The sequence below is a fragment of the Neodiprion pinetum genome, chromosome 1 (assembly GCF_021155775.2).
Source record: "Neodiprion pinetum isolate iyNeoPine1 chromosome 1, iyNeoPine1.2, whole genome shotgun sequence".
Lineage (NCBI taxonomy): Eukaryota > Metazoa > Arthropoda > Insecta > Hymenoptera > Diprionidae > Neodiprion > Neodiprion pinetum.
This window is the reverse complement of record NC_060232.1, coordinates 727,886-754,169: the sequence shown is the minus strand read 5'-3', so window position 1 is coordinate 754,169 and position 26,284 is coordinate 727,886. Positions and strand designations below refer to the sequence as shown.

The 26,284-nt window shown below is 45.2% G+C and overlaps 1 protein-coding gene across 1 annotated transcript in view; it reads right to left on the bottom strand.

The window, feature by feature from the left end:
- Positions 1 to 26,284, bottom strand: part of timeout (circadian regulator timeout) — an 88,060-nt gene that overhangs the window by 21,534 nt on the left and 40,242 nt on the right. The window lies entirely within an intron of this gene.

Below are 26,284 nucleotides of genomic sequence, written 5' to 3'. Positions count from 1 at the left end.
GTAGTATCCTAAGTGTCGTTTTATGGTAATATGATGGAGATTCTTGAGAAAAAAAAAATAAAGAAATAAAAAATAAAGCCAACGTAGCTCTCCATAAAGTATGTAAATTTGTAAAAATTAGAGGGTAGAAAGAAAGGACACAGTACCGGCGAACATGCCTCAGCGATTACTTCGACAGCCATTGAACACGATAAATGACAAGAAGACCATTATCAGTGACCAGGAGGAATAATGACAACGGTAACAATGAACCGGATCACGAGTAAAAAGCTCACTGCGGTTGGCCTCGGGTTTCCCAACATAAGCCTGTCGGACTACAAGAAGCCTGTCCCGAAGGGGGCGGGAGGGCCGAGCGTGAAAGGACAAGGCCGCAAGACCTCCAAGACCTCCGCTCTTCGGGCGACTGGAAAGCGTGCGGCATGTGCTTCTGTGAAGTTTGATTCGCGATGGGAGGTCAGACTTCAGGGGAGGTGGCATCTCAGGAGATAGAAACTGACCGCAAGGGTGCCCGCCGTTCAACAGCAGGGGCCGGGTTGCCGAGAGATGGAGAACGGAACAAGGAGAATGGCGAAGTCGGAGCTGCGGAAGACTGACAAAGCCCGAGAGGTCCGGGCGTACCGAGTTCGAGATTGTTCTAATGCCGGGTATATTTAAACGCCGAGCTTTACCCAACAGCCGTCGTTGCGGTAAGGTAAAGTCGAGCATTGGATGAGCTTCGAGGAACTCGAAAGATCCCGGCTCGCGTTGCGGAAGATTCTAAGAGGAAGCGACGACCTGCGGCCATTGGCATCATCGGCAATGTCGAAATACCGCAGGCACCATCGACGCTCAATTTGCTCCGCTTCACCGGCAGCACAAGGTTACAACACCCGGAACACGTGACGTTGCTGCTGCATTTGCATGCAACTCTGCCTTTCCAATTAGAGCACGCACCGTGCGGCTGGCGGGTAGGTACGGTGTACGCACAATTAGCCAGCAATACCAGGCGGCACTGCACCGCTTGGCTTTTCCATATGTCATGTATTACGTTATTGAAGAGGTGCGGCGCGTAAGCAGAGCTTGCAGAACCAGCCTGAAAACTGGCGAGACTTTGTTGTTCGTTAATTGGTCGATACCCAGGCATGGATTGAGCAAATAGACTCTCCTGCGGCTATGCAAGAGGATAAATATACGGGCTGGAAGGGAATCTAGTGCAGCGAAGGACGCGATACGGACGGCGTTTCGATGAAACTTGGACAGCGATTGGTAATTCCAGGGTCGTCCCAGTAAGCCCGATGGCTTGTTACGGGAATAGCGGTAGCCGGTGCTAGTTTAGCGCCCTGCAGTGTTTAATATGCGAGAGCTCCCGCTTGCCGAGGCCTGTTCTAAATGCGACACGGGGTTGCCTCTATGACGGCGTTATCGTCGACGGGGTTCCGAAAGCTGTAACCCCAAAGCTGCGCCCTCGCTTCGCCTTCGGTCAGGAAACTGCTTTTTAACGTGGTTCCAAATTTTCTCTTTCACACATTGAAATCAAGTAAATTTTGCGAAATCATACCGAGCGTTGCGTTTTCGCGAAAGAGGATCGTCGAAAGTGATCGTCTAGTTAAGTCGGAGGTAGATACAAACAGCAACTGCAGTTGGCCAGAGGCCAGCCGTCGGGGTTTCATAAACGGGTTTCTCCACCCTCCTCGAAAAGCGCAGCACGCAAGGCAGCCAAACCAAATTACCACCTGAGCTCGGATGAGATAAATTCGTATATCGTGTCGGTTTAATTCATTTATATGCTCTATTGAACCGTGTCGGGGCGACTGCTGGTTCCAGCGCTCTTTCATCCCGGACGACTCGGCGCCGAGGTTTTGCATTTTGTCCTACAGGCGAATGTACGATTCTACCAAATGTTATACCCGGTGAAAATTGGGGAAAAAACTTGCTTCAAACGATAGAGGACGAGCTTTTTTTCTATTTCGTTATCTATTTCGATTGCGGATCTGATCGTTGCTGCAGAAAAGATTTCCAAAATTTCCAACCAAACCACGTGGGGCAAACTTAAAATTTTTGAGTTCAACGGAAGATGGGAAAAGTAGACGAGGTCACTTTCTCCAGTTACTAGATTTCGTTTCTCGCGGCCATACCTCGCCGGGAAAAGTGACGACGGTGAGACTGAAATATAAGGGGATTTCACCGCCACCCTCCCAGAATTTCGGCATTCGAATGAGGTGCGCGTTCGAAGTGCGAGAGGTGAGGGCGAGCAGCGGGGAAGGGAACATTGGCCACGATGTCGCAAAGCACAACGCTTACTCCTTCCTGCTTCTTATAAATTTCGCCCTTTCGGGCTTAGAATCGGAGATCGGAAACGTCACGGCAATGGCTCTGGATTCTTCTTCGAGAGGGCATGAAAAAGCGGAAAGCCCAGGAAGAAGACGCGGACTGGAGATCTTGGAATGATTTTTCCCCATTGTCGGCAAGCGGCGGGGATTACGATATAAGTCTGGCTCAAGATTTGTTCCTTCGGCTTTGGGCACTTCGCGTCACTCGACGGTCAATCCTCTCCGCCCATGATCTTCCCTGGAGCGGGCGTTCCTTGCGATCCGAGTGCAGCGTGGAAACAAACCGTTTATTTTATTCGTTAGGTCCGGAAGGCAGGAAACGTCCGGAAACCTTGACGGGTGTGGGGGAAGCGCAAGAGCACCGGGAAGGGAAACTACAGCAATAATGGGAAAAGTCGGAGAAGTCGCGAGGACAAAGCTTTGGCCCAAGTTGAAATCGCCCCGGAGACGTCAGCTGCAATGGCAATCATCCGTCTCGAGAAAAACGGTGTCTAGATAACCGGAGCTCGACGGCTGAACGTCGTCGTCTGCATACGCGTCACCTTAGCTAAATACCCACCGTTTTAAACCCGAAAGCGAAACGACCCGATCCATTCATCGTGATAAAAAACTACTCCCGTCCTGGGTGTAAACGCTGGTGCAAAACGTCAAGATGAGGTAAAATAAGAAAGGCGTCGAGTGCGGTACGAAAGCCCCAATTTATCACGAGAATAAAATGTCAGCCAATCGATGCTCCATCCACCAGACTTTCGAGTCTAGACGAAGCTCGAGAATCGAAGGTTTTTGCGTCGACGTGTAGATGTTGAGGATCCTTGCACCCGTGCACATTTCACTCGTTACGATTCAAAGCTGCCAAGTCCCGCGCCTCTCGGTGTAGCTTTGAATCGAGCGAGTTCGAATGCTTGAGGGAAACGCGAATCTCGCATCCGTTCGTTTTGCCTCCGATGATTGCAGGCTTCGAACAAGGAGAAAGCGAGCCGGGACTAGCCGATAAAGAGCCGAATTGATTAAGGCAACGCGCTGATTGATTATGGTAGGTCGTTTCTTCTGCCTCCCCCCCTACTTACAATATTAATACCATCACGTTCGGCACCTTTGCCGCCTTTGGTGCGCGCCTTCTACAAAGGATAGGCGCGAAATTATTCCACCAGCTCGTAAAGATGCGTCCCGGATTAATTGAAGCAATCTGATGAAGGATTTAGGTCTAATCTTATTTACGAGAGTATTGTTATTCCTGCACTCCGCCAATCGTATATTCGCGAATCAATCGTACGATACATCAACCCGAGGAGAAAGTTGGATCGGTAGTTATGCGTAGGTATACGTATCCAGAGAATTCACATTTTTCACATTTTCGAATCTCGTCGTAATATTTTAGTGAAATAAAGAAAGCATTCGCAAAACGGAAACACGACGGATCGCTGAGTTTATAGAGATTTTTATGAGGCGAGTATAGCGGTTGAAAAAGGTGCGTAAGATTGGGTGCGGCGAGCGATGAACGACGCAGAAGTATGTTGTAAAAGTTTTCAATTTTTTTTTTTTTTTTTTCTTCTTTTTCTTTTTCTCTTTACATCCTTGTTCATTCCGCTTTTTCTGTCTCAATTCGGTTCATCGGATGCGTCGGATTGAAAAATTGTAGTAAAAAGAGATGGCCGAGTGTATAAGACGAGAGAGCGCGGAATGAATTGCCTCTCAGTTTTTACGACCGAGCGACGATTCCACGATGCGTGTAGCCGTGTAACATTTTATACGAGTTCACAAGCTGAAAAACGAAGGTAAGCATTTCTGTTCGGTGAATGTAAACGCTCGAGGGCAAAGACCATCGTACAATTTGTACAATTTTTTCGATACCACGGCAATTTTGCATCCTGGATATTCCCGGTCTGCGAACCCACGAAAAATTTTGCTACCGCTTTTGTGCTCGTCGTTATCGAACGTGGGATTTTTTTCTTTATCTCGTTTTTTAATAGTAAAAAATAATAAAAAAAAAAACTCCCAGCCTGGAGAGAAAAGTTTTCGATTTCTATTGTGAAGGAGCATGGATATACGCCGGATTCAACCGCTTTGTTACCATTGATACCAGGGTTGCGGTAGCGGCGCTGAATCCCGCGAGGAAAAAGGCTTCGCTGGCATTTGTCGGGGAATCGTCTCTGTGTGATATAAGGTATACGCATAATATCGATAAGATATAACTCGGGCACACAAAAGGGGGGATGGATGCAAAATTGAACTCTAGTTCGGAGCGTCTAAGCCCGGAAAATACCATTTTCACCGGTTCGGCTCGCGATTTCAAGGGGCTAAAATGCGTCATTTCATTTTCGTAAGCCAATAACTATTCCAAAGTATCACCGTATTTATATGCAAAATGCTGGTAGTCAAAGGTACGACTCGAAAAACCGCGACCGATTGCGAAACTGACAGAGTTGGCCTACACGTGTCGAACCATGGGCCAGAAATTCGTGCTCAATTTTTCTTCCGTAAATCTTGACCATTATTTCCCATCTCCGTAACTTTCTCGCATTTTTATTCCACAGTTAAGCTCATTAGATAAATCGACAATATTATCGTTCTGCTTGGTAATATAGCTGGTGGTGAAACAAATCTGAAGCGATTTGTTGGGAAAAAAGACGTGTGTTGGATCGAAAATGAAGGTCCTTTAGCGTGAATAATCACCTGTAATTATAGTTTTATTTTGAATAAGGTATAAGGTTGTTCGAGATATCCGGGATATTTAACGATGAGTTCTGGAATCCTGACGAGATGAAGAGGAGAAAAGGGGCTAGGGGAGGAGGAGAAGAGAGGCTGTATCTACAAAGGTGGGATAGAAGGAAAAGCAGGCGCGGAGGAATTCTTCCCGCGCGACCTTCGCGGGTCCTTGGAATCCAGTTTTGAAATGACTGGAATCCCAGATACGTGGGGCATTCAGCTTGCACCCCGCGTTTCGTCGCGCCGCCGCCACTTCATATCGGCGATGCTCTTTATATAAATACGAATATACGTGTGCGGGAATTATACGAGCAGGAGCTCGGGGACGTGTGTCTGCGTTAGACAGTGCAGGTGGGCATATGAGGCACGCTACGTCGGATTCCAGGGAGATTACCCGTCCTTAACGAGGGCGGATCGGGACCGAATTTATATAGAAGGTACGCGAAAAGTGTCATCGCCTGATCAACGACACTCGTGCGATTCGAAAAGTAAGGTAGTAGGTGCGCTACTTATTGACTCGTTTAGACCCAATGATTGAACCTTTTATTTAAAAACAAGTTGGAAAGCATAAATTGATGGCACAAATTGTGATTTTCTCGATTATTAAGACCAATTGCCAGAGGGTTGTACGGTACAAATTTTTTTTTTTTTGGTAATTTTAGAACCAAGGAACAAACGGATAAAACCAATAAAGGTCAGTGATTGGGACAGGGTCCATAAGCAGGACACTCACCTCAACTGTTTTCGCCAGACATTCAGTTCGATACCGATTGTGAGCATCACAGAACAACTTTAATTTGTATTACAGTTTGAATTTTGTGAAACGCGTGGTTGAAACCTGGAAACTTAGCCTGGTGAATTCGAACGCGGCACAGTCACCTGGTATTCGTTTTATTTTATTTCTGTATTTTACTCTCTTCCAGATTATTTATAGCATCCCCGAATTCTCATCTCTGCTAAACTGGCGCCGAATCGGTTGGGTACTCGAGCGGAGTAACAACGATAAATTTTCCATTGTTGCGCCGGGAAAAGTATGAAGAGAGTCCGCCCATCGGGGCGCTCGTCTCTCTTCTCTCCTCCCTCTTTCTTTTCTTTCATCTTTCGCTGCGGACATCGAGGAGTGGAGGGAGAGCGAGAGAGAGAGAGAAAGAGAGGGAGATACAGGAAGAGAGGGCTACAAAGTCGCAAGCCTGCCTACTCGATTCTTGAAGGGATAGTGCAGAGATGACGGGGGGGCTTTCGGAGTCGAATTGATGGTTTTCATTGTTCACCAGAATGGGCGGGACTTTGCCGGCGAGCAAAAGCATGCCGAATGATTATTCATCCCCGTCTAATTCCGATATTCCGATATTTCGTTATCGTTATAGTTCACTTGACAAAGATATTTAGATCAGTTGTTAAATCATACGCCTTTCGAATGAATTATAATTAGTGTTGGGTAAGCACGAAAAACAATTTCCTTCCTAATTTCGGTGAAAAGGCGGAGAGAGAAAGAAAAAACGAAGTGAATTCATCAAGTGTTATTTTTCATACACCAGTTGAGAGCATGTGAAATGATTCCATTAAAATTCTGTAGCGGGCGAATGGCTGTTCAACGTTATATAAGTTATCCAAAGTAAGAAATAGCGGAACGGTTAGAGCGAGTCACCCTAGCAATGTATTTTTCTTCTCCTCTTTTTATCGACCTTGTATATACCGAAAAAAAATACAGACACAAATACCATACACACACACGCACACACACACACAGATATATATATATATATGTATATATATCTGTATATGTATACATTTGTGTGTACATGTAGCAAGGCAGCAAAACAGGGACATTTATCAGGATTGCCCGATAAAATAAATAGACGCGAGTAAAGTGACGTTTTAATTATAAGGGGAGTGATGTATGTCCGTTGAGCTCGGAAATGATCCTGCACAGGGTGGAGCTTGACGCGGAAGGATCCTCGGAACGAAATGCCGAGAGAAAAAGAGAAAAAAAAAAAAAATCGGACGGACAGAATAAAAAGAAAAAACAAAAAAAAATCAAGTCCGTCGATAGTCTTCGCTTCTTCGCAATGATAAAAGAAACAAATATTGAGAATCGAATCATCCATCAGACCGATACGTAAGTATATGAACAAAGTAAACTTACGAACATTTTCAAAGCTCGAGTTGCAATTTGTCTAAACAATCTTCGGACGTCGATATAATTGTTATACCTCGAATAGCATCGCTGTAGCGTCTCTATACTTAGTTTCGTAATTGAAGAATTTACAGATTCGACTTGCAGTTAATTAACTGCGGAGTAGCAAGAGTCGAGAATTTTTCTCTTGCACGAAGTAATCTTTATTAATGCGCTGCCCTTAACCGGGCGGCGAGATTTCTCCATTATTAATCTGACCCTGCGTGCAGGTTTTCACCTCACCGCTATTAGCAAGAAAATTTCGATTATTTTCCCTAAGAGAATACATCAGGCGTTGAGTTTAGGTGGGATTAATTACTGATAATTAAACGAGAAACATCCTTTTCACATTTATGCGGATATCGGTAACTGACTCCTGTCGACTCTAACAAGGAAGGTATACCAAGTCGATTTCTCCAATTCGATTTCATTTGTAATATGTTATAGTGGACTTAAAAGTCAGTGACACGTATTTTTTTTTTTTTCTTTATGTGCCATTAAACACTTTAAGTGGGTGAAACAACCCTTCAAAGTGAGGCTTGTCAAGGGGCGATTTGGCAGTTTCACCAACAAGAACATAATATTTTTCAACCAATTCAACTGGAAAAGTTTTCTCATATCGAGATATGAAAAATGTAATTCTTTCAATAAAAAAAGAAAAAAAAGAAAAAATTGCCCCTTGACGTGTCTCACTTTGGAGGTTGGTTTCATCAATTATAGAAAAAAAAGTACCTGTCACTTAGTTTTTATCAAATCGGAGATATCTTCCTTGTAAGATGCGACTAGAGTTTCACAGCTCCGCAAAGAGTATCAATTCATTATCTCTTCACGTTCGACGATCATTTCTCCGGAATGACCGCTTGAACAAGCCTTAAATATAACGATGAATTCGGTGGCGTGATGTTGGAAAAACGACACGAGTATAGGCAAACCAAAGGGATGTGACTATTCCGGTATCAGTGATAGTCGGAAAGCGAACAAGAGAAGTACCAATATTTCAAGGAGCGACGTCTCTTATATCTTTGCCACGTTATAACAATCTCCTCCTGCAGTATTTATTGGATGTCGTCGGGACGTGCGATTGCAGGCTCGGCCTGTTACGCGATTGTATTGAGGAAAGCGAGATATGTGCGCGTCACATATCATGCAGGGGGGCAGCAAAAAGGTATGGTAGGAGGTGTACGTGTATGACTGGTGGTTGGTGGCTGGTGGCTATTGGGGGCCAAACGAATTATACGTTCGAAGATCGATAGCGGCGAACAACGCGGACGCTGAGAGTGCGGCCTGGAGGTTGGACGACGGCAAAAAAGCATGGCGGGAAAGGTTGGATTAGCGAATTCGCGGAGTCGAGCTACCGAACGAGGCTCGGTACAGCACTTATAACTAATTAATTATAGGAACCTCGGCTAAGCTGGAGGGTCACCGCTGACGTGGACATGCACACGCGGATGGATATTCGGAGGTTGAATCGTATCATCTCGGTTCCCTCATCTTTTTTTCACGCAGCGAAAGAAGGTTGGGGATATAGAATGTTTTTGCCTGTGGGGGGGGGGGGCTTAATAACTCGGATCAGAGTGAAAATTGCGGAGACGAAACGAAATCAAATATCGTATACGCTGGATGGAGGTATTCGAAGCGACTTTCCGACCCTCGCGGCAGGTGAATGCTTATCCCTTTCATCTGCACGGGTGAGGCAACCGGCGTAAAATGCTTTCAAATGCAAATCCATCATTTCGCGCGGAGAAATACGCGCCGGCACGATCTAAGTTTAAATAGATTTATTTTGGAAAAAGCGATAGAGAGAAAGAAGGGGAGAAGAATTGCGAATCAACCGGTAAGGACTCGCGGCATTTTACGTGGATTGAGATTTTTTTTGGGCACAACTATTTTCGCAACGTTGGACGATCGGGCACTTTGCGTCACTGTGTGAAAAGAGAGAATGCTAGAAAAAAAATCCACCCTCGGGCAAGGCAGAAGATCTTCGGACGAATCTACCGGAGAACAGGGATCCGAAAAATTTTGTAGGAATGAAAGTCCCCGACGTTGGGGGTGCTTCTCAACCGGTATAAATCACCCTTCGCTTAAGCCAAGACTCGGTAATATTTCACATTTTTATTTACGCTGCCTTCGCAGCTCAGATTCGATTCAATACTGCAAGAGTTATGCTCTGCTGCTTACGTTGTACCGACGCAAGTATTCTGCAGGATGGTTCTCCTTTTCAAGAGCGGTATTTTCACAAATTTCAACAAACTGAAGAACAAAATAACTACCGTAGAAAATCCAAAGCGCGAGAGAAACACGTAAAAGATTAATTTTTTTCCGCGTACTCCGCAAGTAAAGCCAAAGCTTTTCGTTATACGCGGACAATTTCTACAGCCGGAATTCCGACTCCCCACGGAGATAAGAATAACCTTTGAAATTAGAAAGCGAGTGATCACCTCGAGTGTCGGAGTAGGAAAAGAAGATAAAAGGAGAAGAAAAAAAAAGAAGAGAAAAAAAAAGAAAAGCAAAGAAAGGAAAGAAGGAGAGACGGACTGGCCGTGGCTGATTAGGCCTCCTCAACAAATGCAATCAGTGAGTTTTGAGGCAGAAACAGTAGAAGAGGAGGGATTCCGGCGTCGTCTCGATCTCTGCTGCTTCATGATACGGAGGAATTTCTCTGGGGGATAAATACTTGCGGAGCTGGGGGGGGGGATATGCGCGAGATAATGTCAATCCACGAAGCGGAATAATAAATAATAAAAAAAAAAACCCTGGCACAATGCACTCGTAAGACAAACTGAGGTCAAAACTGAGAAGCCGCAGTGTTAGAAGAAGAAGAAGGAAGAGAAAATCCTTTCCCCTGGCTTCTCTCGTCTCTCTCTCCCTCCTGATCGGTAACTTCCCTGATTAGTCACGAATCCACTTGGCGCATCGGAGGAACGTGTGGTCAATGTCCCAAACATCAAATCCGCGTGACGTCGAGCGACGTCGAAGACACCGTGTTCCTAGGGGGTAAGTAAAGTAAAGTGTTTTGCGCGATTAGGGTAGAGCGAGACAACGGGTCGGTTTCGCGACAAGTTCCGGATGCGATCCGTCTTCATTTGAATACTTCGTCCCCTCCTCTCTCACCCTCGACCTTCATCGCTGGAGGTGCTGGAAGCGAAGCAAGTGGCATCGGTAGTCTGGCTGAAGGAGGATACCGGCAAACGATCTTCTCTCTCTTGTCCCTGATACTTTAAGCTAGTTTTCACGGCCCTCCCTCTCTTTTTAGTGGTTAACTTTGCGGGCAGGGTGGATCGGCGAAACGCCGAGGTAACGTAAACAGAATTCTCCGCTAGCCGGGTATATATGCAAATGAGATACGATAGGGCGGGAGAATTACAACTGAGTATAAGGGAAAAAATTGAAGTAGGCTGGTAATACATATTAGTATTCGATCCGACGCGATCTCGGGTGCAGAAAAAAAAGCTGTTAATACATAAGCCTTTTTCCCTCCTACCCCGCCCGTGAATAATTCATAAGATGTTGTTCGGAAAGTTTGTTGGAAAACTTTCCACCCTTTTTTTTTTTTTTTGTTTTCCATGCTTCAGGCCGAGAGCCTTTGCTGCACGCTTGTTAAATAAACACTGCAGGGTGAATCAAGGAGAATAGCTTCCTCGACGCTTCTAATTTCAAATGGGGTTTCCTACCATTTAGGTAATTGGGAATAGGGCGAAGCTGCCTTCGCCGTTTGAGGGTTGACTGTTCGAACAAGGGCGCAGCGGCAACAGCAGCCACAGCAGCCACGATGCAATCACGCGGAAAACCCGCTCGTAGAGCGTAATAACAATTTTAGTATGGCATGCACTTTTACGGTCGTCGGTACAGTAAATCCACGAAAGTGGCGAGATGTTGTTTGACAGAAAGAAAATAGTCGAATGAACTCAACGCGCGCTCCGCGCACACTGTGAGGCGATAAAGCAGGAGCAAAAAACATTCTTTTTTATCAGCGCGTATCTCTACACGTATAACCAAATAATCTCCCGGACCCGGCGTCCACTTACTGTTGTAAATACCGTGCGTCGATGGGGTCTCTGGGCACGTTTTCCGAAATTTTATCACCCCCGGCAATTTTCAGGAACGATCGTCGTTTTCTGGACGAAGAAAATATGCGCGATGACCGGTACAACATGAGTTTACCTTGATAAAAATGGGAAGAAATACTGGAAACACTCCGAACGATTTGCAGACCAAGAGGCAAAAGGGTCTATTGATCGTTGTCGTCGATCCCACTTATTATTGTTATTATATTGTTTATTATATATAGTACTTATTCCCATTAGTCGAGATTACCTCGTAATTCAATTCCGTTTCAAAGGCCAGGCAGTTTTCTCCGACTCTCGAATCCAACCCTCTAAGGCCCGGGTACGCGTGGGTAGGGGGAGAAAAGGGCGCAGAATGCAAGAGGTTCGAAATGGCTGGGCGCGGAAGGACGGGAGAGGAGACGCGTGCAGCGTAGGCATTGCTTCGATTCACTTCGCTCGGTTCCCACACCCTATCTCGGAGTCAAAGAGACTAGATCTATTGTAACTGCCTTTCGGCACCATACGTTAGGCGAAGGGCGTTTAGAGCCCCTTATCCCGTCTCGGATTGCCTCGAAGGCCCCGCCTAGCGATGTCGAATAAAACTTCATCCCCTAAATTGTCGTTAATTGAAAATCCTGGATTGAGATTGAGATTGAGATTGGGGTCGAGAATCGGTCGTATCAAACTTTTTCAAATATATTCAACATCGTCTCTCGGCTTTGTTTGGGAGACAATTCAGCCCTACAGCTACGTTATACCTTCTATACGTGTATAATTCAGCTATTCAAACGCAAAGAGATAACGAAAGATGAATAATCTTCGCCTGTCATTAATTAAAATGTTATACACGCCACGATTCACAGACAGCGTTTGAAATTGTTCAGCGTATGATTAATTGGTGATGAAAAAGTTTCATTCATTTTTTTCCTTTTTTTTTTTTTTGCAGTATCCGACAGCTGGCAGACATTTTTTTTGTTCCATATTAATATAAATGATCTATTAACATTAATATGAGCGTCCAACGGTATAAAGAAAAATGTTATTTTACAATCAAGGACCGCTGTTAATATCTGTAATTGTCAAATTTACATTGACAGAAAATTAACGTACGAAATATCACGAATATACCTGATAGAAGTTTTTCTAAACCCAAATTTACACCGCTCTTATTTACTTCGGTCTCGTTTGTTCGCCGCTCTATACCTGCCACATAAGGTTTGCTGCGGGATGAGATGAAACGATAGTGAGGAAGGCGGGAAAAACATTGTAAAAAACACACCAGCTAATAGAGAATTCTGTTGATAGATACAAATGAAAACAGTCCGAAGGTATAATAGAGAAGCAGAGCTGAAGGGCGGAAGGGACCCTTGGAAAATTGTTGCTTAGCGATGAATGAAGGGAGGACGGAGTATAGGAATAAGGAAAATCAAACAAAGAGCGAGCAACTGAATTATCTAAGAGAAAGGGAATCCCGAGAGATACGCGAAACGGGGGCTCGCGGTAAAATAGCGAGATGAATTTACCTTGAATTTCTCAATCCTTCGATAATACCCGCCCTAGCTGCCACAGGATCCCAAAGGACTTTGAGTCGTCACAAAGGACTCCCGCCTCTCTTTGCAAACTCAAATTCTTTTCTCGATTATATCGCAGGACAATGCGGTAAGCAATGTACGTCTTGCACTCGCAGACATCTAATATTTTACTGAAACGTTCTTTGGGAGAAAACTTGTCCCAATCTCATTCTCTCTTTCTACATCGTCTGCGGTTGTTTTTTTTATAACAAAAGGATCCCGGGGTTCAGATTGCGCCATTTATTTTCTACTTATTCTCTGACGAGGAATCATGCACCCCTTTGCTCTGCTCTCAGCACCTGTACACGCCGTCGAAAATGATGAATCACCCTGCTTCGCTTCGAGGCAAACATGAGAACAAAAATAGAAACAATAAAAATATGGCATTAACATCGTCAGACTTGCGCAGTTGCTACTTACGGAGAAAACATCCAGACATCGGGAGAAAAAACTATTATTGCACAATTTTAGGATTTAGGACTTTCAGAATTAGCGTATATTTTGTTGACAATGTTTTACTAAATTTCGAAAATTCCTAAAGATCGTTACGGCAACGTTACTAACTTCATCCTCATCTATTTTCCGTATAACAAGTACAGGCTGTGCGTACAACTCGATTCGTTTTATTCAATTTATACCATCCCGCAGCTGTCGTTTCAGAAATTCGTCCACGTACACATAATTCCAGTCAATCATTTTTCCCTTTAATTGGCCGCACTTGCGCCGTTCATTCGTTCACCCGTACGATTTCGGAATAAATATAAAATCAAGTGAAAAATCGTGCATCTAGCATCGTCTGAAATCAAGATCGCGTCATATATACAGTAATAGCAAAAATAGACTTCACAAAGTGCACGCGTATTCAGAGTTCGCTTTGCCGGTCGTGGTCGATCGCCTTTGTTCTTCTATATTCGTCTCGCATAGTTAATTATTCCACGACGACGAGCAGCAATAAATTTAATTCCATTTCGCTGCATGCACCGGAATGCCGTTTCATAAAATACGGAGAAATAAATTCCAATTCAACTTTTCGGATTTCAGACAAAGCGGAGAACTCGTGGTTAAGCTGCTACGCACACGTAGAGTCCGAGTATACATATAGTTCGCAGAAAAAAAAGGGAACAGAAAAAATGAACAGGGGGATTAATTGACGCAGAGCAGAGTTTTCCGGCGCCAAAAAAAAAAAAATAAAAAACATAAAAAAAAGGGCGAAAAAAATACCAACGGTGTAGAAAAGAAGGGTGTATATATGGGGGGAGGGGGGCAGAATGGAGAAACGAGTATCGCGTGTTGTTACAGGCGACGATTCAATACCCTGGGTGAAACGGTTGATCCCATAATCCTTCGGGCGTTCGTTGTCTCGCTCACAGTCCACGTACAGATCTATATATATTTATATATATTATAGAACGTTGCACGCGACGCGACACACGCCGTGTTCTCTCGCTCATTCTATATAATTCGTGCATATCCATGTCAGTTTTACGGTTAGGATTTACCCGTTATACGTTATAACGTATAATTCATTATTATTCAGCGCTGAGCTTAGCAGCGATGCTAACGCGGTGAGGATATCATAGCACGGGCATTAAGCCGCGTAGTTATGCAGTGCAGCTTATAAGTATGCACGGATAAATCACCTTGAAATCTATTAATTATTTTGAAAAATTGAATGAAACGCATTATCTGCACCCCTTTATTTTCAATGCAGGAATAGAATAGAACCATGCATGCACCTCAAACCTTCGGGGCGGTAATAATCTCGAAGAATAACTTGTGAATTGGGGAGAAAACCGGAATTAATGAGAAGCATTGCAAAATTGTGCGGAATATATATTCGCAGGGCATATCAGAGGCAGGCGAACGTCGCGGAAGCCTCGTTCTGTTCTCCTAAAATAACGAGGAGTGGCTATATCGGATTTCGCGGATCACGGGTCTTGCAGGCCCAAGATTGACCGAGGGTTCGGCGCCCATCAAAGGGGCGTAGATTCGTTCGATTTAACGAGATTACAAAGCAAACGTACTCTAAAAGGGTGCGTCGAAGCTATTAGGACGGAGAGCCGCGCGGGAGACTCGGCGAACAGCCTGACCGGCATAGAAAATGGCTCGGAGGGTGTACGAAAAAACCGCATCCTCTCCCAGGACACGTTACGCCGTCGTCTACGCAACACGGCGAACCTGCGAAGATCGATTCGCGCCGAGCGGATGATTAAAGGGGGTTGCTGATCGCGGTCCGCGAATTAAAAAGACGAAAAGCAAACAACACTGTATGCGACCCTCTTCCTCGTCTGTTTTTTTCCGCCTTTTTCTCTTCGGTTCGCCCTGCATCGGATGGCAGGGTAGGTGCAGGGTGACGACGACCCCGCGGGCCTCGCAGCCAGCCACACCCTGTATTGACGATACTCCCTTTGCTCCGACACGGGCATGCCGGAAGGCCGGATTCGTTTACCGTGTTTTTTTCAGGATTCATCCACGACAATGAAGCGTTTAATGAACCCGGGACGAAAGCAATTTACCAGAGTAGCGAGAAAACGCATCGCGCGCTTTGGTAACGAGGATAAGATGAAAAATACGAGAGCTGCAACGTGATCGTTATCGCATAGTTGCGATACTTCGAAATTTCACGATTTCGGTATACGCCAAGAATCGTAGTAGAATAGCAAAGCTGGTTCTGGATACAGATTTCGTTAACGACGCTTAGCCAAATGCAAACCCTTTTATAGAATAACTTTATCATACGATTAAAGTTTGCAACGAATGTTGACCTGGTACAGATTTTCGGAATTTCGGTTATCAAATAGTTCTCAGAATTGTTCGTCAGGTTTCGAAATGATGGAAGTCAGCCAAAGTAGGGAGGTCCTTCCCACCCCCGAACATTGTAGAAATAGGTTTGTGTTTTGGCAACGTGGCGGTAACTGGATCTACATTCTACTGATCAGCTATTGAAGATAACCTCGAGGATCCGATAGCGTGTAAAGAAGTATGACTGTCAAATGTGTATCAACTACGAAATCACACCCAATAAATACCAGATCGAAAGCAATTGATAACGAAAAAGCTTTTTTTTACCGCACGTTTCACGGTTACTCCGTTGTTTGTCTTCACACTCGAATTTACATCTCTCCATCAACTTCCGTTCAACCCCGTCACGTAGCGGACCTTTGCATTCACTCGGGTACGCCCGAATGCGATGGTGAAAGCCTTGCAGGGGCCGAATAGTAAGGAAGAGAGAGGAAAACCGAGTGGACGCAAATGGTCCGAAGGTGGATGCACGTGTCTTTCCAACTGTGGACCGATGTTCCAATTCACAATGTGTGTCCGAGGGTGAAGAAAGGGTGAGAATTTTCAGACCCGGGGAAGGGTATCCGCCGGTCGAGAATCGGGCGAAAAGTATTTGGGAGAATCACGTTTTGGAAAGTTTTGCTACCCGAGCTCGCCTCGATCACGGTCATACAGTTCGCTTGGCAACATCAAAGGTTATGCGTTATGATATCAAGGGCATATGCACTGATCCCATTAACCAACTTCCGAATGGACGGTGGTGATCAAAGTTGGCCCAACAAGGTCCTCAGGCATTAGAGCCCAACGCGAGAGACCCACGCGGTGTGTAAATAACCAACTAATTGCTACCCCACTGGTAATTATTAGATTCGCAATTTCGGGACGAGGGATTTCGCTCTATGGCTGGACTCGTGGTAACCAGGAGAGCGTGAGGTCCGTCTCTCAAAATTAGCAACCATCCCCACATAAGTCGACTCCGTGCAAGGTGGCCGTTGGCTTAGCAAGCGGGCTGCAGCCCGGGGCTGGATGTTGGGAAGTTGTTGCTGCCGTAGTAACGATAACGTACCGAGTTAAATGAGTACGAACGAGGACCAAATGAGTTTGTTCGCCAGTTTAACTAGCGGCACCGCTGGAATGATACCGCGGCGCCTATAACTAGGGCGTAAAGTGAATTATTTCTCACACCACGACAAATTAATTACACGCATTTGTACCGACGATTTATAAACTGCGGCGCATGCTCACGCGCTGCATACGGTACGGAAATTCTTGCTGAGGCAGGATTGTTGCTCGATTGTATCGTAGGACTTTTTCCGCCCTGGATGTCGTCGTTTTTGCAACTCGACAAGAACGGTTTGTCGCGAAACTCGGCGTTCAATTGAAGTAAATGGTTCAGCACGCTCGTCGAGTCCGACAATTTCGACACCTACGCCCGTCAGACAAAGCGTCACTGATTACCGTAAAATGAGAAACGTCAAATTAGAATCTCTTGCAGGACTATTTTTCCTGTCTCGATTGAGTCCGCCGTACGTCCACTCGACGTGCATTACGTAGGTACAAATCTCGCTATTTCTCGATAAATTTCAACCAACTGCACAAAACGTGTCAAACTTTCAGCGTGCTCTTTTCTATCCTCCACATACCTAGAACCCCCGGAATAATATCCGGTCAAGGTAAAGGCGTATTCGGTGGAAGAATTAAAAGCTACACGGAAATTGAAGAGTGCGGTGTGACCCTCGAGATTCGTTCCTATGATTTCCGCTCTCGAAAAGTTGGTAAATAATCGGGGACAATTAAGGGTATCTCGGACGGCCAGGGTGATAAGGAACCTGCAAAATATGTGATCAGAGTTCTGAGAGCCTGGTGCAAATGGCGGTTGTGAAACAAGGTGAAAATGATGCTTCCAAAAATACCCTCAAGTGGAACGAAGTGTATGAAATTACATGCTGTCTGGCTGACACCTTATGCCTGAAACGCTGGAAACGATCCGCACGTACGAGCAGGACGTTAAATTTATTACTCGAAGCATCGACGTTGATGTGCTCGGGCATCATCGATGATTGGGTCAATTAATATTCATCGGACCCGAAATCAATCCGTGTCTTCCGCCGAATTTGATGCATGATGATTCTGCGTCTCTCATTTGCGTCTCTTCTATTCATTGCCAAATTTTCTTTTAATTTTCTCTTCTTCTTTCTTTCTCTTTTTTTTTGTATAATTCTTCGAACAAGCAGCCAGCACGATATCACAAACGACGAAGCAAATATTACCGAACGTGTCGATTCTAACTAGGCATCCCAATTTCATTTGTGACCCCAAAGGGCGGACGTGGCTGACATTTCCCTGCAGATATAACTCACCACACCTACAGAAAGTCAGGGCTTCCTCGTTGCTTCCCTTCCCCACAAACTGGGCTGGTCGTTAATTTATGTACCGTCACGTAAATGATAATTAACTTTCGGTCACTGTTACCGTATAGTATGCAGACCAAATTGGGAAAACTTTTGTAACGGCGCGGCGCGGCCGGTTCCACGCGTGTCCCGAAATTTTTAATACGCGTGTCACCGTAATTCGAAACTAAGAACCGACTGGAGTACGGTTATTTTTTCGCAGTTTTTCTGTACGTATGAATATTCGCACAACGCTCGAGAGGGAATGTTTTCAAAGACCGCGGGAACGCGTCTTGAGAAACTTTTCCAATTACCCAGTTTTATATTAACCAGAGCAGTTGACTGTGGCATTTTTCACATACAGTAAAATGGCGCGTAAGAATTAAATACTTTAATCAGTAGTCGTGATAATAAAAATATTATCATTGACTTTGACGGCTTGGAGGATGAGAAACGCAGAAAATTTCATTGTCTTGGTGTAAAAAATGTCATTCCACAAGTAAATTCAAAATGTTTAGTTTAGCTTGAAGCATTGAAAGAGATCAAAGGCGCAGCCAATATTCTCTACGAAATATAGAGACGAAGAGAGTATTTGACTCATCGTCGAAGAAGAATGAAAAAATATATTTTGCTGAAAACGCTAAAGACTCGGTGTGGAATCCGGGATGCGCTTTGAAAAAGCGGCCGTAAATAATGCCAAACAAATTATACGCGGCGAAGGGTGTAGCGGGTTTTCCGCACAGCGTTGAATAGAGCAATTTGAAATTCGTGGTAACTTTGGTAATTGGTCCGTTACCTAGGTAACCCTACCCTAGCCTCGCAATTATCGAAGGGTAGTCTTCTCGATAGGCGTTAAACGCGGGAAATGGGATTGTGACGGTAGATCGGCTCCACGAAAGGCGAGAGCAAAAGCACGGTCGGGTCTGCTGATTCACGGATGCCTCGCGAATTCCTCAGAAGGACGTCGGCGAAAGGATTCAAGTGGGGAAATGACGTGCGGTTGGATTCGAGTAACAGTCGTCAGTGCCACGGTGAAATTTTTGCGAAAAATAAAGTCATTTGTTACCTCTATCTGACAACGGAGAAGAAACCGCGGACGGCGAACCCTTATTAGAGAACCGAGATGCTTTTTCAAACGAAAAGAAAAATTCCATCCCCCACGTGTCGGTTTAATGCGACCCCTCCTTAACCGCGTGCATTCATTAATCAATCTTGCGTACGAAACCTGTTGTGCAATAAATTTCCATTGCGCACCAATGAAAACATTTGATAGATACTCGTTCTTATCGCGTGACAGATGTAAGCTTATCATTTGGTATCATTTATTCGATCAAATTTCGAGGATCAACGAACCGATTGATGCAACTATTTGACAAGGACTTAATTTTGCGGATGTAGATGCCTGGTCTCAAAGAAACAAAAATTAATTAACGTACAAAAGACTGTCTCCGGTATCCATATTATTTTTGTAAACCACTTCAGGCGTCGCGTCGCGTCCCGTCGCGACGGTTCGTTTCGTCGCCTGATTTATATTCGACCGTTTTGCAGCAACGACGTAGAACGTTCTCAGCTGTCTGGATGAGAGCTCCTCCATCCTCCCGCGGCGTTGAAACCGAGCGTCGCGACGGTGTGTAACGAATGTCAAGATTTTCCTCCAAGAGGATTTCTGCGCCGAAACGAAACTAAGCGAAATGAGGTCCTGTCTTCCCTACCCTCTGTTCATTCACTGACAAGATATTTCTCTACCAAAACTAAAACGACTTCGAAAGCAAAGGAAAACAGGAAACAGGAGCGGGGGGAAAAAACCTTAAGTCTGGCACCTTCCACACCGCGAATACTCTTCCCGCAGCAGCTATTCAAACTGTCACCCGTCAGACGAAAAGCACTCCTCCAACTGTTTTTCCTCTCTCTTATTTCACCTCCGTGATTCACCGCAAGTGTTGTACGAAGATAGGCAGAATGCTGGATTGAAGCCATTTTCTTTGGAAATGATACGCAGGTACCTGCGTATTCACCTCAAGAAAGAAGGGAAACAATTGGGAGTGACGAAACAAAGCAAAAGAAAAATAAATAAATAAATAAAGAGGAGGGCGAGAGCGTCGAAGTATAAAGAGGCGCGGGGACACGGCAAGGACCGTCTGCCCGGCATGGCTTGTATAGGTACCGAAGAAATTCAGCAGGAAAGTAACCAGGTTAAGACCATCTGGCAGCCGGCATTGGGACAATGGTAATAAATGAGGCAACGGGGAGTCGTTCGAACGACGATAAACAAAGGTTAACGAGTGTTTCGGGAATCGGAGAATCGGAGAATCGAGGACCGGAAGTGCGTTCTGTCGCCATCTTTACCTAGGGGCTAATAAAATTTCCACAGATAGAAACATGGCTCCGAGTAAGCCGTGTGCTCACCGGAACGATGACATAACTCTACCGGTAAAGAACTCAGAAGCTCGAGGTGTCCTTCAACCTTTCGAGAAAAAAAAAAAACGCGAGACTCACGAAGAGAGACAGAGAGAGAGAGAGAGAGAGAGAGAGAGAAAGAAAAGAATAAAACCGATCACTTCGTTAATCTTTCTCATTTGGAGAAGAGGAGCAAGCGGGTGAAAGGTTGCAGGGAAGCGAACACACCTAGACTCTGATCCCGGTCTGAACCCCGTTAATTCCTGTATACATATACGTTATACGGATGAATCTGACATCGAGATCTCTGGCGGTTCGAATCTCGGTTCTGTGATTCCGGAATAACGGCGCAGGGAACCGTCGCCGAGGCTACGACATCAAGGAGTTAGCGTGTATATTAGGCGAGATATAGGCGAGCCAATTTACACGCGCACAAAGCAGACACCGAATGTGGCCGGGGATCGGTTGTTGTTATTATTATACGTAGTTGAATACTCCGCCCCCCTTTCACCTATGCACGAGTAGGTATAATTCGCCGGCTCTCCGCGAACCAGTCATGTCCGTTATCTTACGCGTCTTTCACGGGCGATACGAGAGCTGCCAGATAAGGGCAAGATACAGGGGTCGAGTTAACTCGAGGACCTCGACGTCGCCGAGGGGAAGACACCGATTCTAATTGCAGGCGGGCGGCCCGGAGTCGTTGATTGCGGATGCGGAATATTGCAGACTGGAATTTCGCGTCGCGGTGGAAAGAGGTATGAAAGAGGCTTCGGATCGAGATAAAGTCTTCGCTCGGGTCCCAGGTGGCATTGAAAGACGATCGATGATCGAGGTTACGCGCCTGTTTTTTCCCCCCTTTTCACGGAGCGGCGTGGCACGGCGATATGAAAGTGATAAATTCTTATAGAGTCCGTTCTACCGTTGGACGGTCAACTGGCGGTGTCAACCTTTCCTCCCTACGTCCGACCCTTGGATCAGACACACTTCGAAGAGGTGAACGGTGAGGAAGACACGGATGACGGTAGGACAGAGAGCGACGAGATACATTGATGCATGGGCAAAAGGAAAACGGGGAACCGGAAGTCTCTTCAGAAGGGCCAACTTTAGCCAGGAATTTTTTACCCACACCGATGATAAGAAACCGCGAATATTATCACACGTGACAGATAAAAAATACTCGCTTGGACGATTTTTAGCGATCCGATCTCGAAATACGAACGAATTCTTCAAGATTGGACAACGATATGATTTGTGTCATTTATTTGTTTATTTCTTTTTTTGTTTCTTTTTCTTTCAAACAGGGACGAACATCTTCGACTGATCGAGTCTTTCCTCGTTCTCCCGGATAAAAGTGGTTCGAAAGCGAAAGCTTCCCGCATCCCTTCGGTCGGAAAATTGTCTCACAATTCGAGAATAGTATACGGGAAATATTTCATACGGGACAAGCAACTTTCACGCATGTGAATGATTGTCCCAGGCAAAAAAGGTCCGTCGGACTGACGTCGGATCGTGGATCACCACGTCGAGTCCGTTCGACAAGTGTCCGACGAACGATTTCAGCCGAAGGGACGGCTGGAAAAAAAACGTAACTGATCAACCGTCGAGTTTCCGCACTTTTTGTTTCGTTCGCCGGGATGAATCCGAGTGCATTGGACGCGACGAGGATCAGACGGCGCGGTTTCCAAGCTGACATAAATCTCGAGGCGTCCATTAGCGCGACACTATGTTCCCGAAAGTGAGGGGGATGATGGGGGCGGAAATGGGGGGGGCGAGGGAAGCCGGGGGCTGTATATCGCACCTATCGAGGGCGAGAGTATCCACCCTGTGACACGGATCTCGCCCCGGTGGCATCGTGCCTCAGGATCCGCGCTGCAGGGGCGCCGCATTGTGCCCCCGAAGATACGGACCGAGTCCCTCGCACACACGCGGTAAACACGCATTTGTACCCGTCATTTCGACCCCGTTCGTTCATTCAGCTTCGGTACGTTCCAAGGTTGGGACGCGTATTACTTTTTTTTTTTTGAGGGGAGGATTACAGCTTCGACGGTCTAAAATCGTATCTATTTTTAGAATATTCTAACCATTTTGTTATTAATTTTAGCGAAAAATTTCGAAATTATTCTTCAAACTATAAATAATTAATCTCTCAAACTCAAATTACTTTGATTGTTTTCATTTTCCTTAAAAAAAAAAACTCCACAAATATGTATGATTTTAGACCGTCAAAGCTGTACCCTCACCCCTTAACGAGATGCGTTGGACGCCCCTCGTTTTACCCACGCGACATCGTGTTTCACCAAGTTTTATACACAACGTCGCGGAGAAAACAAGGAACGATCTTTTCAACTTTGCGGTACTAACAATTAGTCCTCCTTTCGACATCGTCGTCGGGGACACGAATCTTCCGTTGAATTAGCCCGCGATTACCGTGTTCAATGCGATTACCTATCACCTGAGTCCGGAGTTCAAGGACGCGAGGAGGAGAATTTTGAACGATGACAAAGATTCCTGCATGCGGACTGCAGCGGCCTCGAAACGGCGTCGCGTCGCCTTGAAACACACCCGATGATAAATCCCGGCTTCTATCCATGCAGCCCTGTTCCGAGAGCAATAGATCCCATTGAAAGGGTCACCCGCAGGAGCTGGCGAGGGTTTTAATCGCGAAGGTGGAGAGAGGCCAGACGCGAGTCGATCGGTTATCAAAGATTCATCGCTCCGGAATTTTTAACCTTCCGCAGGGACGATAAAACCTCCCATCTCCAGAGTGGTCGAATACTATCGCTGCGAGGCGCTTAATTCTTTTTCCCGATAGTCTTCAACACATTCTCTCGAATTACGTTTGCATGTACAGAGAGGCGAGTTATCTGCGCCTCGTTACGTTCACAAGCAAGGTGTCCCAAGTCGATCTATCCGATTTTATTTCTTTTGTAATATGTTATAGTAGACTAAAAACTAAGCATTAATGGCATATGAAGACGAAAAAAAAAAATACGTGTGGCTTAGTTTTTAGTCGACCGTAACATATTGGAAAAGAAATTAAATCGGATATATCGCCTTGGGATACCTTTCTTGCCGGTAGAAATATTCTTGAAAATATGAAAGTTCTCGTTTCCGCTTCAACGTTGTATGTAAATTATAGGTGGGTACGGTATTATAATTACTTTCGACAATGCGAATCTCACATGCGAACAGAGAAATGTATAAATTAAAAAGAAAAATTGCATACACTGGGATGAAAAACCGTTGTTGAAACTTCGGTCGCGGAAAGTAAGATAAGAACTACAGATTTCGATATCGAATTGAACGGGCGAGAGAGGCTGACACCTACCGTCCCCCAGATATACGTGACGCAGGGTAAGGAGCTTTGAAATTCAGGAGAATGCTGACATATTTCCCCCTCCTACCTTTCCTTGATTTTCAGGGTTTTTCTTTTTCTCTTTCCTTCTACCTATTTATTTTCCATTTCGACCCTGATTGATCCACGCGTACAAGACAAGCCGTCGACCGACACGCACGTACCGCGCAGTGCGGTGATATAGTTATTTTTTACTTTGTTTTCCTGTTCTTTCCAATTTTTTATTTATTTTTTCTTCATTTCTTTGCTCACAATTCATTTTTATTTTTCGCCAGAAACACGCCGACCAAACGAAAAAAACCACTCAACTTCTGCCACGGTCCCGTCTTTTTCTACGTCACGACTCTTCGACGTTGCCAGACGACTCTATAAAAAAAACGATTTGCAAAAAGCTTGGTTCTAGATACTGTCGATCTGATCTGACGATACCGTACCAGTCTTATTTCTTTCCACTTGCTTTGAAAACGAAATATGAACACAACGAGCTGCCAAGATGTTTCACAGCTGAATATTTTATCGATACCAATGTAAAGGCTATTGGATCATAATTTTTTGTCTCTGCAAAAAAATATATATGCCCGCGAAAAACTGATTACGTGATAATATCTTCATAAAGAAATGAAGAAACGGAGCTTGCAGTGTGACAGTTGCGTGTTTAATGGGTGATACTTTGATTCCCGCCGATGCACCAAAGCTATAAGGGCCCTCGCGAGAAGGGGGAGAAAAGAAAGCAAAAAAGGGAAAAAGCGGCGAGTTGAGCAAAGAAAGAAAAGACGAGTACCGTCTGAAAAAGAAGAAAAGGGGGAGGAAATAACGGAGATTTCGGAGTAGCAGGAAACTCTCTCGGGCATCGGCGGGGCCGAGACATCGGGGACAAGGCCATTACCCACCCATTTCCCGGCATACCGATTGACTGCAATTACAACATCCCGCGACCAATCCCAGCAGAACTCTGGCAGTGTCTCCCTTTTCCTCCCATGAATTTCATCCTTCCTCGGCTACGCGCTTCAAGACGTGTACACAATAATCTCTGCGAAAGTTCCAGGAAAACATGGCGAAGTAATAGGTAGCTGCCAAAAACGTGTACAATAGCGAGAAGAGTCTTAAACCTCGGTAAAAATTTATACCCATCTTCGGGTTTCCAAAAGACCCAAGAGACTATTTCCCGTAGCTGAAGAATATCGCTTTCGCCACAGACTTTCAAAATGATATGGGAATAGAATACGAAGAAACGGAATAAGAATGAGGCGATGTATAAAACAGTGAGAGAATAGAAACGATCGAGAGTCGACCTCGTCGCAGATGGTCGAGAAGTGAAGAAAAAGAATATCAAAAAAATAAAAAAATAAGATGGAAAAAAAGATGGAAAAATACGCGCTGCCTATGCGATGAGTATATTACTCTACCTACTACACGGTTGCTGCGATACAACCCTTATCTTTATGGCTTTTCTGGAGGCCCATTGACTGCGACGAGGCAATAACACGCTGTAGGTACTCCTCTTTGAAATGAGCATTACCCCCACGGACTCCGACGTTAAATTCATTTCGAATTTCACCCAAGACCCGGGGAGGAGATAAGGACGGGAGGAAAGCAACCTTTTAGAACTTATCTGCAGTACATCACCTCGCAACCTAACCGCGCGAATACTTGCACAGAGGAGTGAAATAAATAAAATCTCAAGAAGAATACCTGCACCCTTTAGGGCTCGAGGGGTGAAAAATACTCCGTAGAACCCTAAATTCTGGGCATATAATAATAATGCCGAGATAGGGGCAAGCAGGTTAAGACCAGGAGGACTCCGACCTTTAATCTTTATTACGAAATTCTCCTTTAGATACAAGAATAAGACAAAAAAGAAGAATGAAAAAACTCGCAAATTTGAAGACAATAGAAAGAGAAAAGCAGGGTGGCGCGAAAACTCGACGAGATTGAGAGGATCGATTGGCGACGAACCACACGTAGATGAAATAGCATTGTTTTCGACTGCATAGGAAGCTTCGAGAATTTAAGCTCAAGGATTCGTTCGTTATTGACAAAGTCCACCAAGGGGGTGACGACGATCAACGCATATAAGGAAGCCGTAGCGAACAAGGGATGAAAAAAATAAATGGACAAGAACCGGATAAATCGGCTTTCACATTGAAAACCGTCGAAGCCCGTTCCCGCAGGATCATTTGGTCGGTACGTGCGTGCAGAATGCCGGCGAATCCGGCTCACCGTGGCTTCGGGGAATATAAGTCGGCACCCTCGTACGAAGGATAACGGAATGTGTAACTCAGAACCAGGGATCTGCAAAAACTCAAGCATCCATACCCGCCGCGGCCGCGAAGTAGGGTAAGCATAGATACGCACGTCAAAAGTATGCCCACGCAGCAAAACACTCAACAATAAGAAGAGCCTACTCAGCCAACTCTGCGCTGTAATACACTTCATACATAAACATGTACTGTATACATCGAAATTTACTCCTAAAATGTCCAGAGCATTTCCAGAGAAACTGGTCGATCACCTTTACATACCCATGACGGTACAGTTTCGTATTCACGAGGA